We start from the raw sequence: 16,408 nt of genomic DNA, 5'->3' as shown, positions 1-16,408 counted from the left end.
ATATACAATACTTAAAAATATTTATTATCAAGTTTTAAAATTTATCTGTTGAATAATCAATTAATTCCTGCACCATATACAGCAATTGTTTATTGATTATTACTTTATTGAATTCTCCTGAATATTTCCTTAATTTAATTAATTTAATAATTTAATATCTTTGTTAACTCATTCAATATTTTTCCAATCTAATATCTTTTTTTATTTTATTCCTGTCCCTTTTTGGGGTCCAGATAATATTCTCAGTTTATTAAACGATTTTAACTCTTAACAGCTATTTTTCTAGTTTTTATCTTAAACTATAAAAAGGAACTCGCAATCTTATGTGGAGGGGAAGGTTTGCTCAAATAAGTACAATCAATTTATTTTTAATTATCTTATATTTATTCAATCATATGATTCTAAGGAAATTATATCTTAAATTTTTTACATGTCTTAATTGTATTTGAGTGATCGCAATTATTTACGTTAATAATAAAAAACAATATATAATATACTCGATAATTTACTTAAAATTTATCCGCCCTTTTACTAGAGAATTTTACATAATTTGAATTTGAATAATGACAATTTGAATTTTCCTTCCTTAATATCTCTGCTTAAACACGTTAGGTTAGACTAATGCGAATTTTTATTACAACCGCGGAAAGTAAGGGTTAGGTAACTACCTATCCGATCAAGTCACGTAAGGTTAGGTCGTTCTCAGGGCCCTTGGGTGTCTTGAGCACTGCTCAAGTCATCAACCCAGGAACTTCGCCTAAGAACGTGGTCGCTAACCCTAGTGCCTCGACTACTTGGGGATGCGTCGTCTCCACGCTTAAAGCGGTCGAGCACCGAAAGTCCAAGTAGGTACCGGTTAGTGGAAGTGTTACCTTGTTGATGGTGTACACACTTACTTTTCAGCTATCGGCCTTCGTACTTCGTCTCTTTCTCTCCCTTCGTGCTCGTCGCGGTATTGTACCGGTGCACGGGAAAGTTCCAGGTCTGGGTGAGCAACGGATATACCGCGTGCCAGGTTCGCTGGAAGATGAACCGCCTTTGCATTGCGCAATGGTGCCTTTTATGCTGACGTTATTTCCTTTTGAGTAGCAGGTTTTCCCGCGCTCTAGCGTTTTCTTAACGTACTAGACGCACATTCCCCGCGCGCGGCGTTCAAATTTGAATTTGAAAATAGGAATTTTTTTTATAAAATGAAATATATGTATGTACAAAAAAAATTGAATTGTCTATTAGACGGATTTTTTTTTATAAGAAAATATTATAAATAAAAGAACATAAGTATAAATGTAAAGCGTGTATTATAAATTCTAGATAGTGGAAGTGCCCCCTTGCATCTGCCCCCTCTAATTTGTGAAAATAAAAAAAAAATTTTCTTTGAACAAATTAGGTTTGAGGAATAAGTTTTGTTTGTTATTATTAACATCATTTCCTTTTAGATGTCTCATTTTTTTAACCAGCAGGAACTTTTTCTTTAGAGGTAATGGGCTCCTTTCCGAGGCACGTTTGCAAAAGAATTTTCTTTCTATGGTTACATAATTTATACAGGATTGTCCCTTTTAGTTTATACCGATTATATTCCTGTCCATTTATTATGTTTTGTTTGGTTATGTGCCATTTTTCATCGTTTGATCGTACGTTAGATGTCGATTTTGATTGTTCAGGTATATTATCGTTTGGTTTTCTTGCCAATATTTTTAATGTATTGAAATCCTCGGTACTTCTTCGGTCCTTTTGATTGATGTGTCGGTTTAACGAAATGGCTACCACGGTTTTACTCCTCTTGATTGATGATGTTTTAAAACTGTAATCCAATATATACGAAGGAAATTGGTGTAATATCGAAACGATTGCTAATACTTTGATCTCTGTGGTAGAATAATTTTTCTCTGCCCCCTGTATTGATCTATTTGCAACGTATATTCCTCTTTCATTACCATCGCATGAGATGACTCTGAGTGCGATTTTACTAGTATTTATTTTTACTTCAGCTTCGGATTGTTTCTTAGCTTCAAGAAAAATTTTACCAATAAATCTACATGTTGGAAACTTAATTACCGGAAGAGTAGGGAAAATTTTCCGTGCGTCGTTATATTTCTTATAAATGTATTCAAATGTACTTGGTAATTTACTCCCCGTATGTATTAAGGCCTCTAGTTCAACGCCTTTTATCTCAATATCGATTTCTGGGCATAAAAAAGCTTTATTGGTTAATTGACTTTCGCTGTGTGGTTCTTCTAGCAGTGTCTGTCTTAAATCTTCGAATACTGTATGTATTTCTGGTTTGACTACTGAATAACTTTTTATTTGATTTTTATGGCAAATTGAGTAGGAATGGCATGCATTTGTAACAATATTAGACTTATTCTCCTCAGTCACTTTTTTTTCAAGCTGGTTATCAAATGGAACCAAAACTGTATATGTACGAGGTATCAAACATTCTTGAGCCTTGATAAGTAGGTTCCCTTGATTATTGTTAATTTTCGACATTATTTTTAAATTTTTATTTCCATGTGGTAGCGTGGTAGTGTGTAAGGTGTTTATGTTATTTTTTTGTTCGGGCTTGGATTCATAATTTTTTAATATACTTGTCTTTGTAATGCCCCCTCTGATCGTTGTATCCCATGAAGTATAGGTTTGATAATCTTTAGGGGTTTGGGATACAACGTCTATTCGTTTTCCTGATTTGGGATCTCTTCAATTAAATTTATTTGAGTTCCCTGGGTCCCTCGATTGTATGAGCTACTTTGTGGTCTTTCTACGTATGGTCGATTGGAACTATTATTGTTGTTGTTAGTTTGTTGGCCTGAGTTCGTATTTCGGTTTATGGTGGTATTACTTGTATTGTTACCGCGGTCACGCCAATTGCTATTGGGTGGGTTTGGTGTTTAGGCTCGGAAGTTGCTATGATTCCGCGTAGGGCTTGAATTTATTTGTCTCCCGGAATCTATGTATGAATTTTCTCGAATCGAAATTGAGCTATTTAACGCGCCTACTGCATCCATAGAATCTAAGAGTTTTATGAGATCGTCAATTTTGTTAATTCCCCGAAGAATTATAGACTGCTGTATAACTTCGTCAAAATGATTTGCGAATTTCTCAACGGCCTCCGCTTTAGTGGGTGGTGCTGATAACATTTTCACGTAACTATACAAATTTAACACGTATTCACTACGGCTCATATTATTTGTGGCTTCGTATGCATTCCATTCGAGCGCTCGACGAACTTTAGCTTGTACCGTCGTGTTCCAATATTTATTCAAAAATAAAGTTTCAAAATCATTCATGGAATTTATTCTTTCTTCGATGTGCTGAAACCAATCAAGTGCCGGGCCTTTTAATGCTTGAGATAATACTAATTTAATCGTGTCAGTTTCTATGGAAGTTATTTCAATGTAAGTTTTTGAGGCTTTAAGGAATTTGATTGGTCGATCACTTGCAGCTGCGCTAAAAGTGGGTAAATCTACTTTCAATTGAGAAACTCCTCTGCCTTGTACGTTATTTAATTTTCGGGTGATGATCAATTCCACGTCTTTTTTGTGTTGGGCGATAGCCTCGTATATGCGATCATCTTCCTGTTCTAAATTGACTATGGCTTGAGTTTGTGCCGTGACTGTTTGATTGAGTTTTTGGAATGTTTGTGTTGTTTTCCCTATGTTTAGTGCGAGTTGATCGAATTGTTTATTTAAGTTATCGAGTATTTCTGATTGTCTAATAAGTTCTGCCTGACGTTGTGCGTTTTTAGTACGTATTTGATTTTGAGTTTGTGTGAGTCGTTCTATATGGGTCTCCAGTGCATCGTACGTATGTGTAAGTCGCATCGATTGTTCTTTCAGTGTGTTCGTTTGTGAGATGACTTTATTTACTTTGTCAATAATTTGTTCCGAATTATTCTCGGGGTTGAGAGGTAGGATTTCAGCCGTTAGCTGCTTTTGGACCCCTATGACCTCGAAAATATTTCCATCATTTCCACCCACTGTATTTGGCTGAGGTGACTCCTCTAATGGAAAAATTCCACTTAAGTTATCTTCGTTTTCCCCGTGGATCTGAGCCGTTACTTGTTGTGTTTCTTCATTATTGCCCCCTCGTCGTGTTTTAACCATTTTTAAGGCAAACGAATAATATAAAACGTTTGATAAAATTTTTTGCACCTGTTTAAACACTCCCTCTTACGATTGCGAGTCCCACCAGGGGTACCATTTACGACTTCCCTTTCTTCGAGTATAACCCCGGTTAATTTGTGGTGGTAACAATCGGCTAAGAATATTATCTGTACCGAGGAAACTCTAAGATTAGGAACCAACATACAAACAATGATTGTGTTTATATGTCGGAGGGCGGGTTCGTGGCCCTGTGTCAAAGAGCGAAATTGCTCAAATTGCCGATTATATACAATACTTAAAAATATTTATTATCAAGTTTTAAAATTTATCTGTTGAATAATCAATTAATTCCTGCACCATATACAGCAATTGTTTATTGATTATAACTTTATTGAATGCTCCTGAATATTTCCTTAATTTAATTAATTTAATAATTTAATATCTTTGTTAACTCATTCAATATTTTTCCAATCTAATATCTTTTTTTATTTTATTCCTGTCCCTTTTTGGGGTCCAGATAATATTCTCAGTTTATTAAACGATTTCAACTCTTAACAGCTATTTTTCTAGTTTTTATCTTAAACTATAAAAAGGAACTCGCAATCTTATGTGGAGGGGAAGGTTTGCTCAAATAAGTACAATCAATTTATTTTTAATTATCTTATATTTATTCAATCATATGATTCTAAGGAAATTATATCTTAAATTTTTTACATGTCTTAATTGTATTTGAGTGATCGCAATTATTTACGTTAATAATAAAAAACAATATATAATATACTCGATAATTTACTTAAAATTTATCCGCCCTTTTACTAGAGAATTTTACATAATTTGAATTTGAATAATGACAATTTGAATTTTCCTTCCTTAATATCTCTGCTTAAACACGTTAGGTTAGACTAATGCGAATTTTTATTACAACCGCGGAAAGTAAGGGTTAGGTAACTACCTATTCGATCAAGTCACGTAAGGTTAGGTCGTTCTCAGGGCCCTTGGGTGTCTTGAGCACTGCTCAAGTCATCAACCCAGGAACTTCGCCTAAGAACGTGGTCGCTAACCCTAGTGCCTCGACTACTTGGGGATGCGTCGTCTCCACGCTTAAAGCGGTCGAGCACCGAAAGTCCAAGTAGGTACCGGTTAGTGGAAGTGTTACCTTGTTGATGGTGTACACACTTACTTTTCAGCTATCGGCCTTCGTACTTCGTCTCTTTCTCTCCCTTCGTGCTCGTCGCGGTATTGTACCGGTGCACGGGAAAGTTCCAGGTCTGGGTGAGCAACGGATATACCGCGTGCCAGGTTCGCTGGAAGATGAACCGCCTTTGCATTGCGCAATGGTGCCTTTTATGCTGACGTTATTTCCTTTTGAGTAGCAGGTTTTCCCGCGCTCTAGCGTTTTCTTAACGTACTAGACGCACATTCCCCGCGCGCGGCGTTCAAATTTGAATTTGAAAATAGGAATTTTTTTTATAAAATGAAATATATGTATGTACAAAAAAAATTGAATTGTCTATTAGACGGATTTTTTTTTATAAGAAAATATTATAAATAAAAGAACATAAGTATAAATGTAAAGCGTGTATTATAAATTCTAGATAGTGGAAGTGCCCCCTTGCATCTGCCCCCTCTAATTTGTGAAAATAAAAAAAAAATTTTCTTTGAACAAATTAGGTTTGAGGAATAAGTTTTGTTTGTTATTATTAACATCATTTCCTTTTAGATGTCTCATTTTTTTAACCAGCAGGAACTTTTTCTTTAGAGGTAATGGGCTCCTTTCCGAGGCACGTTTGCAAAAGAATTTTCTTTCTATGGTTACATAATTTATACAGGATTGTCCCTTTTAGTTTATACCGATTATATTCCTGTCCATTTATTATGTTTTGTTTGGTTATGTGCCATTTTTCATCGTTTGATCGTACGTTAGATGTCGATTTTGATTGTTCAGGTATATTATCGTTTGGTTTTCTTGCCAATATTTTTAATGTATTGAAATCCTCGGTACTTCTTCGGTCCTTTTGATTGATGTGTCGGTTTAACGAAATGGCTACCACGGTTTTACTCCTCTTGATTGATGATGTTTTAAAACTGTAATCCAATATATACGAAGGAAATTGGTGTAATATCGAAACGATTGCTAATACTTTGATCTCTGTGGTAGAATAATTTTTCTCTGCCCCCTGTATTGATCTATTTGCAACGTATATTCCTCTTTCATTACCATCGCATGAGATGACTCTGAGTGCGATTTTACTAGTATTTATTTTTACTTCAGCTTCGGATTGTTTCTTAGCTTTAAGAAAAATTTTACCAATAAATCTACATGTTGGAAACTTAATTACCGGAAGAGTAGGGAAAATTTTCCGTGCGTCGTTATATTTCTTATAAATGTATTCAAATGTACTTGGTAATTTACTCCCCGTATGTATTAAGGCCTCTAGTTCAACGCCTTTTATCTCAATATTGATTTCTGGGCATAAAAAAGCTTTATTGGTTAATTGACTTTCGCTGTGTGGTTCTTCTAGCAGTGTCTGTCTTAAATCTTCGAATACTGTATGTATTTCTGGTTTGACTACTGAATAACTTTTTATTTGATTTTTATGGCAAATTGAGTAGGAATGGCATGCATTTGTAACAATATTAGACTTATTCTCCTCAGTCACTTTTTTTTCAAGCTGGTTATCAAATGGAACCAAAACTGTATATGTACGAGGTATTAAACATTCTTGAGCCTTGATAAGTAGATTCCCTTGATTATTGTTAATTTTCGACATTATTTTTAAATTTTTATTTCCATGTGGTAGCGTGGTAGTGTGTAAGGTGTTTATGTTATTTTTTTGTTCGGGCTTGGATTCATAATTTTTTAATATACTTGTCTTTGTAATGCCCCCTCTGATCGTTGTATCCCATGAAGTATAGGTTTGATAATCTTTAGGGGTTTGGGATACAACGTCTATTCGTTTTCCTGATTTGGGATCTCTTCAATTAAATTTATTTGAGTTCCCTGGGTCCCTCGATTGTATGAGCTACTTTGTGGTCTTTCTACGTATGGTCGATTGGAACTATTATTGTTGTTGTTAGTTTGTTGGCCTGAGTTCGTATTTCGGTTTATGGTGGTATTACTTGTATTGTTACCGCGGTCACGCCAATTGCTATTGGGTGGGTTTGGTGTTTAGGCTCGGAAGTTGCTATGATTCCGCGTAGGGCTTGAATTTATTTGTCTCCCGGAATCTATGTATGAATTTTCTCGAATCGAAATTGAGCTATTTAACGCGCCTACTGCATCCATAGAATCTAAGAGTTTTATGAGATCGTCAATTTTGTTAATTCCCCGAAGAATTATAGACTGCTGTATAACTTCGTCAAAATGATTTGCGAATTTCTCAACGGCCTCCGCTTTAGTGGGTGGTGCTGATAACATTTTCACGTAACTATACAAATTTAACACGTATTCACTACGGCTCATATTATTTGTGGCTTCGTATGCATTCCATTCGAGCGCTCGACGAACTTTAGCTTGTACCGTCGTGTTCCAATATTTATTCAAAAATAAAGTTTCAAAATCATTCATGGAATTTATTCTTTCTTCGATGTGCTGAAACCAATCAAGTGCCGGGCCTTTTAATGCTTGAGATAATACTAATTTAATCGTGTCAGTTTCTATGGAAGTTATTTCAATGTAAGTTTTTGAGGCTTTAAGGAATTTGATTGGTCGATCACTTGCAGCTGCGCTAAAAGTGGGTAAATCTACTTTCAATTGAGAAACTCCTCTGCCTTGTACGTTATTTAATTTTCGGGTGATGATCAATTCCACGTCTTTTTTGTGTTGGGCGATAGCCTCGTATATGCGATCATCTTCCTGTTCTAAATTGACTATGGCTTGAGTTTGTGCCGTGACTGTTTGATTGAGTTTTTGGAATGTTTGTGTTGTTTTCCCTATGTTTAGTGCGAGTTGATCGAATTGTTTATTTAAGTTATCGAGTATTTCTGATTGTCTAATAAGTTCTGCCTGACGTTGTGCGTTTTTAGTACGTATTTGATTTTGAGTTTGTGTGAGTCGTTCTATATGGGTCTCCAGTGCATCGTACGTATGTGTAAGTCGCATCGATTGTTCTTTCAGTGTGTTCGTTTGTGAGATGACTTTATTTACTTTGTCAATAATTTGTTCCGAATTATTCTCGGGGTTGAGAGGTAGGATTTCAGCCGTTAGCTGCTTTTGGACCCCTATGACCTCGAAAATATTTCCATCATTTCCACCCACTGTATTTGGCTGAGGTGACTCCTCTAATGGAAAAATTCCACTTAAGTTATCTTCGTTTTCCCCGTGGATCTGAGCCGTTACTTGTTGTGTTTCTTCATTATTGCCCCCTCGTCGTGTTTTAACCATTTTTAAGGCAAACGAATAATATAAAACGTTTGATAAAATTTTTTGCACCTGTTTAAACACTCCCTCTTACGATTGCGAGTCCCACCAGGGGTACCATTTACGACTTCCCTTTCTTCGAGTATAACCCCGGTTAATTTGTGGTGGTAACAATCGGCTAAGAATATTATCTGTACCGAGGAAACTCTAAGATTAGGAACCAACATACAAACAATGATTGTGTTTATATGTCGGAGGGCGGGTTCGTGGCCCTGTGTCAAAGAGCGAAATTGCTCAAATTGCCGATTATATACAATACTTAAAAATATTTATTATCAAGTTTTAAAATTTATCTGTTGAATAATCAATTAATTCCTGCACCATATACAGCAATTGTTTATTGATTATTACTTTATTGAATTCTCCTGAATATTTCCTTAATTTAATTAATTTAATAATTTAATATCTTTGTTAACTCATTCAATATTTTTCCAATCTAATATCTTTTTTTATTTTATTCCTGTCCCTTTTTGGGGTCCAGATAATATTCTCAGTTTATTAAACGATTTCAACTCTTAACAGCTATTTTTCTAGTTTTTATCTTAAACTATAAAAAGGAACTCGCAATCTTATGTGGAGGGGAAGGTTTGCTCAAATAAGTACAATCAATTTATTTTTAATTATCTTATATTTATTCAATCATATGATTCTAAGGAAATTATATCTTAAATTTTTTACATGTCTTAATTGTATTTGAGTGATCGCAATTATTTACGTTAATGATAAAAAACAATATATAATATACTCGATAATTTACTTAAAATTTATCCGCCCTTTTACTAGAGAATTTTACATAATTTGAATTTGAATAATGACAATTTGAATTTTCCTTCCTTAATATCTCTGCTTAAACACGTTAGGTTAGACTAATGCGAATTTTTATTACAACCGCGGAAAGTAAGGGTTAGGTAACTACCTATTCGATCAAGTCACGTAAGGTTAGGTCGTTCTCAGGGCCCTTGGGTGTCTTGAGCACTGCTCAAGTCATCAACCCAGGAACTTCGCCTAAGAACGTGGTCGCTAACCCTAGTGCCTCGACTACTTGGGGATGCGTCGTCTCCACGCTTAAAGCGGTCGAGCACCGAAAGTCCAAGTAGGTACCGGTTAGTGGAAGTGTTACCTTGTTGATGGTGTACACACTTACTTTTCAGCTATCGGCCTTCGTACTTCGTCTCTTTCTCTCCCTTCGTGCTCGTCGCGGTATTGTACCGGTGCACGGGAAAGTTCCAGGTCTGGGTGAGCAACGGATATACCGCGTGCCAGGTTCGCTGGAAGATGAACCGCCTTTGCATTGCGCAATGGTGCCTTTTATGCTGACGTTATTTCCTTTTGAGTAGCAGGTTTTCCCGCGCTCTAGCGTTTTCTTAACGTACTAGACGCACATTCCCCGCGCGCGGCGTTCAAATTTGAATTTGAAAATAGGAATTTTTTTTATAAAATGAAATATATGTATGTACAAAAAAAATTGAATTGTCTATTAGACGGATTTTTTTTTATAAGAAAATATTATAAATAAAAGAACATAAGTATAAATGTAAAGCGTGTATTATAAATTCTAGATAGTGGAAGTGCCCCCTTGCAATTGTATGGATTCAAAACCAACATATTTTTAATCAGAAGATTTTCGGTATGAGAAATGTCAGAACTAGATGTATTATTTTTCACTGAAAACGTTTCACATTACATGTCAACACACTACGGTGTTCCATTTAGTGAGTCTTGGGCGAAGCTGAGACGGGGGGGCTGCTAGTATTGTATAACCTTGAAATATTACAAAATACGTCATATCTTTTGAAGGAAGCAAGATAAAGCAAAAATAATAAATGTTTTAGGTTTCGCAAAGGTTAAATAAGTATTGTGGCACACAAACATAGAGCTGTTGAGTTATGTAAGGACATAACCTCAAATTTTAAGATTTCTGATACTTTTCTAGAAAATCAAAGTGAAAAATTTTAGAAAAAACTATAGTATATTTGCAGAATTATTACAAATATGTAGGATATATTTCTTGTTTTTTGCCCAACAATAACCTTAAAAATTATTTTAAAAATCTTACATACCTTTTATACATGTCAAATGTACAAGGAAGACATAAATAAAATTATAAGGCAAAAAAATACATATTAAACTCACACTTACTTACGAACCTTGTATTTTACAGTATACATGTGATTCTTACATACATGCAAGAACTTCGTTCTTATCGCGGGACTCCAAGTCCCACGCGCTGGTTTTTCGAAATTTATTGATAAATTTTTAAGATAAAAATAACTAATAAAAATATGTTTTATTGATTTGCTTATTATATTCCTTCTCAATAAGCTATTAAAAGTTCAAAAAATCTAGTCAAAGGGCTTCACACAATTTTTAATTTGAGTCGTGTTTGGTCACGTGAGAATATAATTGTAACGCCAAGCCGACAGCGAGCCCAAACAGCAGCACAATTACATTTCTCCGTCAATGGAATGATGGTGGAGAGCTCTCGTGGGTGTTACGAATGTAGTGGTTTTCTTACTACAGTCTCTAGTTTCTACGCTCTCTAAGCTCAACAGCCTACACACACGTACACTTGCGAGGGTATCCCCGTCCCAGCTCCTCGAGCACTCAGGCTCCTCAACGCGGCGATGTTCTACGCTCGCTCTTTTTGCCTACAGACCAATGTGTGAGTAACACCTGCGCGAGAGCCTGTCTTCTGCTACTGAGCTGTGACAGCTTTCATGCACATCGTGCTATTAAATACGTGCAGATAACAGTTCTTACCCCTTTATACTAAAATTTAAGGCTTTACTATTTGCACTAATACATTAATGTTATTTCTTCAATATAACTTGACAATATTATAGCATTGTTTAACGTACTTTTTTTGTGTAAAGGTATTTGAATTTATGTATGAAAATTATAGTTATTTTGTTGATCTAAAGATAAACATTCAACTTCTAATTTCGTCATTACTTCCCCTTACATATAGCGAGCTAAGCAGTGCAATAAACAGTGTTAAATAACAATTATTGGCTTTCTACAAAATTTACTAGTGATTAAAGCAAGATTATAACTTTAAGCCTAAATTGTTATTTTGTAGTTCTCTGTGTTTTAACATAACATTTAGAAAAAAGATCGTAAGGAGTTACTTTGATGCTTAAATTGAAGAGCTTGACCTAAGCTTGAATTTAAGTATTTTGTTGAATTACAATCGCAGGCCGTCTGCAAAATTAACTAGCAATGAAAGTATGATAACCTTATTTATTTAAGCGTATTACTACGTCACGCATATCTTTGGCAACAGATGGCGTTTCGGATGACTTTGATCTAATAAGACTCTAGTGTTAACGTCTTACTATACTGCAATCTTTATTACCCAGTCCAACTTAACTTTACAAACCTTTTCTAGAAAAAAATCAAATTACCGCACGATGTATCGATTTTTATGTACTCCTAAGGAAATTAAAATACTCACATTTAATAAGAGTAGTTTGTAAATCTTGATTTGGGTGGCTAAAATTCAAAACAATAGGAAGAACCTTGCCAAAAACTGTAAAAGTTTCTTTTCTTTGTGAGAGGAAGGTAAAATGTGAAAAAATGCGATTGAAACAGTCAGCTGAGAAAGAAAAACAAGTTTAAAAGGCATGGTAACTCTAACTGTTGTACAAAAAAAATGTAGAGCTTAAGGATAAGAAACTTTATTTGGTTTTATAATTATTTATTACGTGCCAATAAGGATAAAGAAAAGGGTGTTTAGGAATATTTGTAATATGTCTTGACATTCGTTTTTTATTATTTTCATCGTGCTTATATAAATTTTTGCGTCAATGCAAATGTGATAAGAAAGCATTTATACGCTTTTTTCGAATATTTCGTTACCTTGCCTTAACTCGATGAACGATGAAATTCATCACGTCTATCAACAAAGATATCAGAGTCAAATGCGCTTATCTCTACGTAACCTGACAGTAAAATTTCAATAAGTAAGAAATGCACAAAGAAGATTTCTGGCTGCTCTCTTGTTCTAACCAATGAGTTTTTAAAGAAGCTAGGAAGAGATACAAAATAAAGATGGAAGATGTCAATTCTCCTAAACTCACATGAAATACAGTATTTCATTTAAAAACATGACAGTGACAGTGGAATCTGACCTATGAACCTCTCTCTTATTCTTAGGTGTAAAAATGCAATGCCGTTATGACTTTCTATGATACTTGAATGATATAATTAGGTATAATTTTGTGATTAAAGGCTTAGCTTTAATTTCTCTCATTACCTCACAACACAATGTCACATGGAGATAGCATACTTAACCCTAATATTCTTATCAGTTTTATTTTTTTAAGCTATATGCATGACGTGATTCAACTTGTAACGAGGCAAAATGGCTTCTATGTTCCAAAATGCTCTCGCTCATACAACGTGTACACAAAGAGCATTAATTTGATGCTTCTCCGAACTGTTTGTTTTTCGGGAGCTATATACACGCCGAAAGGAGTGGACGAGGACGCCAACAGACAAACAGTTGAGTCGCAGAGATGCAGCAGCGCCAGCGAGACAGGACAAGAAAACATGAACGCGACTACCGGGACACATAGCAGCTGCTATGCCGAGAGTGACTGCGAGGGAAGATACGTAGCAGCAGCAGCGGTGGCGGCCATTGCTCGAGCGAGAGATTGTGAGTCAGTTTGGAGTAGAGCTTCGAGCTGCACGCTTAAGCGTGAGCAGTGAGAGCTTCGGTGATTTGGTGGGGTTTCGTGGCAAGAGTTGAGAGAGAGAGAAATAGAGAGTTGAGAGAGATTTCGAGAAGGCGCGTTGAGTGTTGAACGAAGAGATAGGAGTGTGCGTGTGAGTCTAGAAGCTGCTGTGCTCTCCCAGGACGACGAGGTCTACAGGTCGAGGACTACGGCCACTGAGAGAAGAAGAAGAGGGTAAGAGAGAGAGAGAGAGAAAAGAAAGGGTGAAGCCGCAGGACGAACGACCCGTTTGAGGACACCGGATGACATCGCGCTGGGTTGGACTCGCGGATGTTTGACCAGGAGGTGAGGCTAGAGAGAGAGAGAGAGAGTGTGTGTGTAGTGTAGACAGTGCGAGAGAGAGAGAGAGAGTGTAGTGTAGATAGTGCGAGAGAGAGAGGCATCGTTGAGCAGAGAGAGAGAGAGAGAGAGAGTATAGTAGTGTGAGAGATTGGGGACGGAGTGTGACTGCGTGCATTGTAGTGTGGGTCTAGGACGATCAGAAGCCTCTCCTGGTCCAGGACGAGCAGGACGTGGTGGACGTGTGCTCATGGCTCGCGTGATGTGAGGTGGAGTCGCTGCAGCGCAGTCCAGAGGACGATGTGAAGCGTGGTGGCGTGTATAGAGTAAGGAGATACTGTGTACTGGTATTAATCGATTAAATAAAGGAGTAAAAAGTATGTACTAGTTATAGTTTAATAGTTCTCCTCATAGAACGAGAGAACTTCCACGCTGATCCCCGTTTTTCTGGAGAAGAAATCCAAAGTGTAAGAGGGGTAAAGGTGACGAACGTGATCGAGATTTGGCAATGCTGCATCAGCGCCTCTTTTCGTTTCAGGTCAAGAAGCAGTGTTACAAACTTACCGGAAACTCTAACAGTTGCCAATTCAAGAAGACAGTGGTATTTTTAACATTCGCAAAGTCCCGTAAAATTAACCTGTTTTAACTATAACTATTTTAGTCAAAAAGCATTAAAAAAAGTTGTTTAGGCAAAAAGCATTAAAAAAATTTAATGTACGATTATGAAAGTTATTTTCAGTACATTATCATAAAATTCAATGAAAATATTTTTAACGTCAACAGACATAAGTAACATGATGAAATAATTTATAATGGCTTATTAAAATAATTACACGTAGTACGACGAAAAGGGACAAAGTGATAATTGACGGTAAAATAGATTTAAATGAAAAAGAGAATAGTTCTGATAACATGTGCACTGTGATTGATACTTCTTTTATTCACGATTCTTTCGACGTCAAAGTTCTTCCTACAAAAAAAAAGGGATTTCCATCTTAAATCCAATGATCAACAGAAATCCCTACTGATTGATATTTTGTAATCACATATGTAGTTTCATCTGTATTTACACTTGTAAAGTCACTTGGATTTCTACTTGGAATTCCACTTTAGATTCCACGTGGGATTTTGGATTGGAAACTCCAAGAGTCATTCCAAGTGGCATTCCAAGTGGAATTACAAATGACCACTGAAGATACATTTTTTCCTTTTTTAAAATAGTTAAAATTGAAATTTCAAGCAGTATAATGGCCATGCTAAGTGTTATCATCTATACAGTAACACCAAATCAGAGGGGTTCAAGTATTTGTTCTCAGATTTCAAAAAAATAGATTTTTTTATTTTTCGTTCAAATTATCTTGAAATGACTTGAACCCCTCTGCTTTGGTGTTACTATATGGATGATAACACCTACGAAGTCCATTAAACCGCTTGAAATTTCAATTTTAACTATTTTAAAAAATGAAAAATTGTACCTTTAGTGGTCATTTGTAATTCCACTTGGAATGCCACTTGGAATGACACTTGGAGTTTCCAATCCAAAATCCCATGTGGAATTCCAAGTAGAATTCCAAGTAACTTTACAAGTGTAAATACAGATGGAATTACATTTGTGATTACAATCAATCAGTAGGGATGAAATTGAGAAATAAAATTGTTAGCCTAAGAAATCAAAACGTACTGCTGAATAAAAGTAAAAATGTTGACTAAGACATTGGAAAAGTTAAATTAATCACGGAATGAGTTCAAATATTGAAATAAATTTTGATAAACTGAACTACTAGATTAAGTATATGAGAACAATAGAAGAATTCAAATAAAAAGTGTTTGAACTACAACCTCACAAGAGTAAAAGAATAATTGCAGACATCAGCCAATTTAAAAAAAAAAAAAAATGTAAAATACGTCTTATAGGTGAATATTAAAAAAAAACTTTTCTCTTCTTATAACACGTATACCTTGTACAGTACACAAAACAATTATTTATTGCTAAAAAAAAGGTTATTAGTTTTTACTTGAAAGACAAAATTTCAATGCCAGCTGTAGGAAGCCTCTAATGGCTGTAAAGGTGATTACAAAATTTAAAAAAAAATTTGGAAACGTTTTTTATCAGATACAATCGATAATTTTAATAAAAAAGCTGTTTTAAAAGTAACACGCATATTTCTAGATAAGTTTTCTATAAATTGAAGCCATTTTATGTCATAACACAAAAAGTTTCTTCCAGAGACACTTGTTTATGTGAACAACACCGTAATATTTAATGCAATAAATACTGACACCAACGGCTGTTGCTGTTAAAGACTGTTATTTATTTCCCTGACGACATTTCTCTCCTCTTTGGGAAGGAGCCTTTTCAAGTCCTAAGTATAAGTAATAAATATACAATGCGAGTAATTACAAGAGGTATCACAATATAGTCATCACATCTGAGCAAACGAATACAGTAAACATGTAAGGAATATGTATAAAATATTCATAAAATAACAATATAGAAAACTTACTAATACGTTTTTCTGTTTGAAAAATCAAACACGTCTATACCCAACGAGGGCACTACGTTAGATGATTAACAATACATGAAGTTTGATAATACAGAGTATATAGGACGGAACAAGATATAGTCAAACATTACAGAGTATATGGGACGAAACAAAACACGCGAAAATATGAATCACAAAGAGCTACATAGTTTGTTTAAGGAACGAAGCCATTATTTTATTTTAGTAGTAAATGGATGTGTGTTTTAAAAACTTTATTTAAATTATCAAAGTCTAAAATTCTATTATTATTGTCTGTCTTTTCAATAAAAACCATTTCAGACAGTAATCTTTCATAATAGTTTCGTTCCTTATCGACAATTTGAATTTCAT

General features: G+C 35.2%; 1 protein-coding gene across 1 annotated transcript in view; it reads left to right on the top strand.

Moving 5' to 3' along the window:
* Positions 1-16,408, top strand: part of LOC149373234 (inositol-pentakisphosphate 2-kinase-like) — a 263,622-nt gene that overhangs the window by 209,705 nt on the left and 37,509 nt on the right. The window lies entirely within an intron of this gene.

This window comes from Copidosoma floridanum, unplaced genomic scaffold, assembly GCF_036245765.1.
Source record: "Copidosoma floridanum isolate Cflo_tuat_1 unplaced genomic scaffold, Cflo_Japanese_pri ptg000034l, whole genome shotgun sequence".
Taxonomy (NCBI): domain Eukaryota; kingdom Metazoa; phylum Arthropoda; class Insecta; order Hymenoptera; family Encyrtidae; genus Copidosoma; species Copidosoma floridanum.
This window is presented reverse-complemented; position numbering and strand designations above follow the sequence as displayed.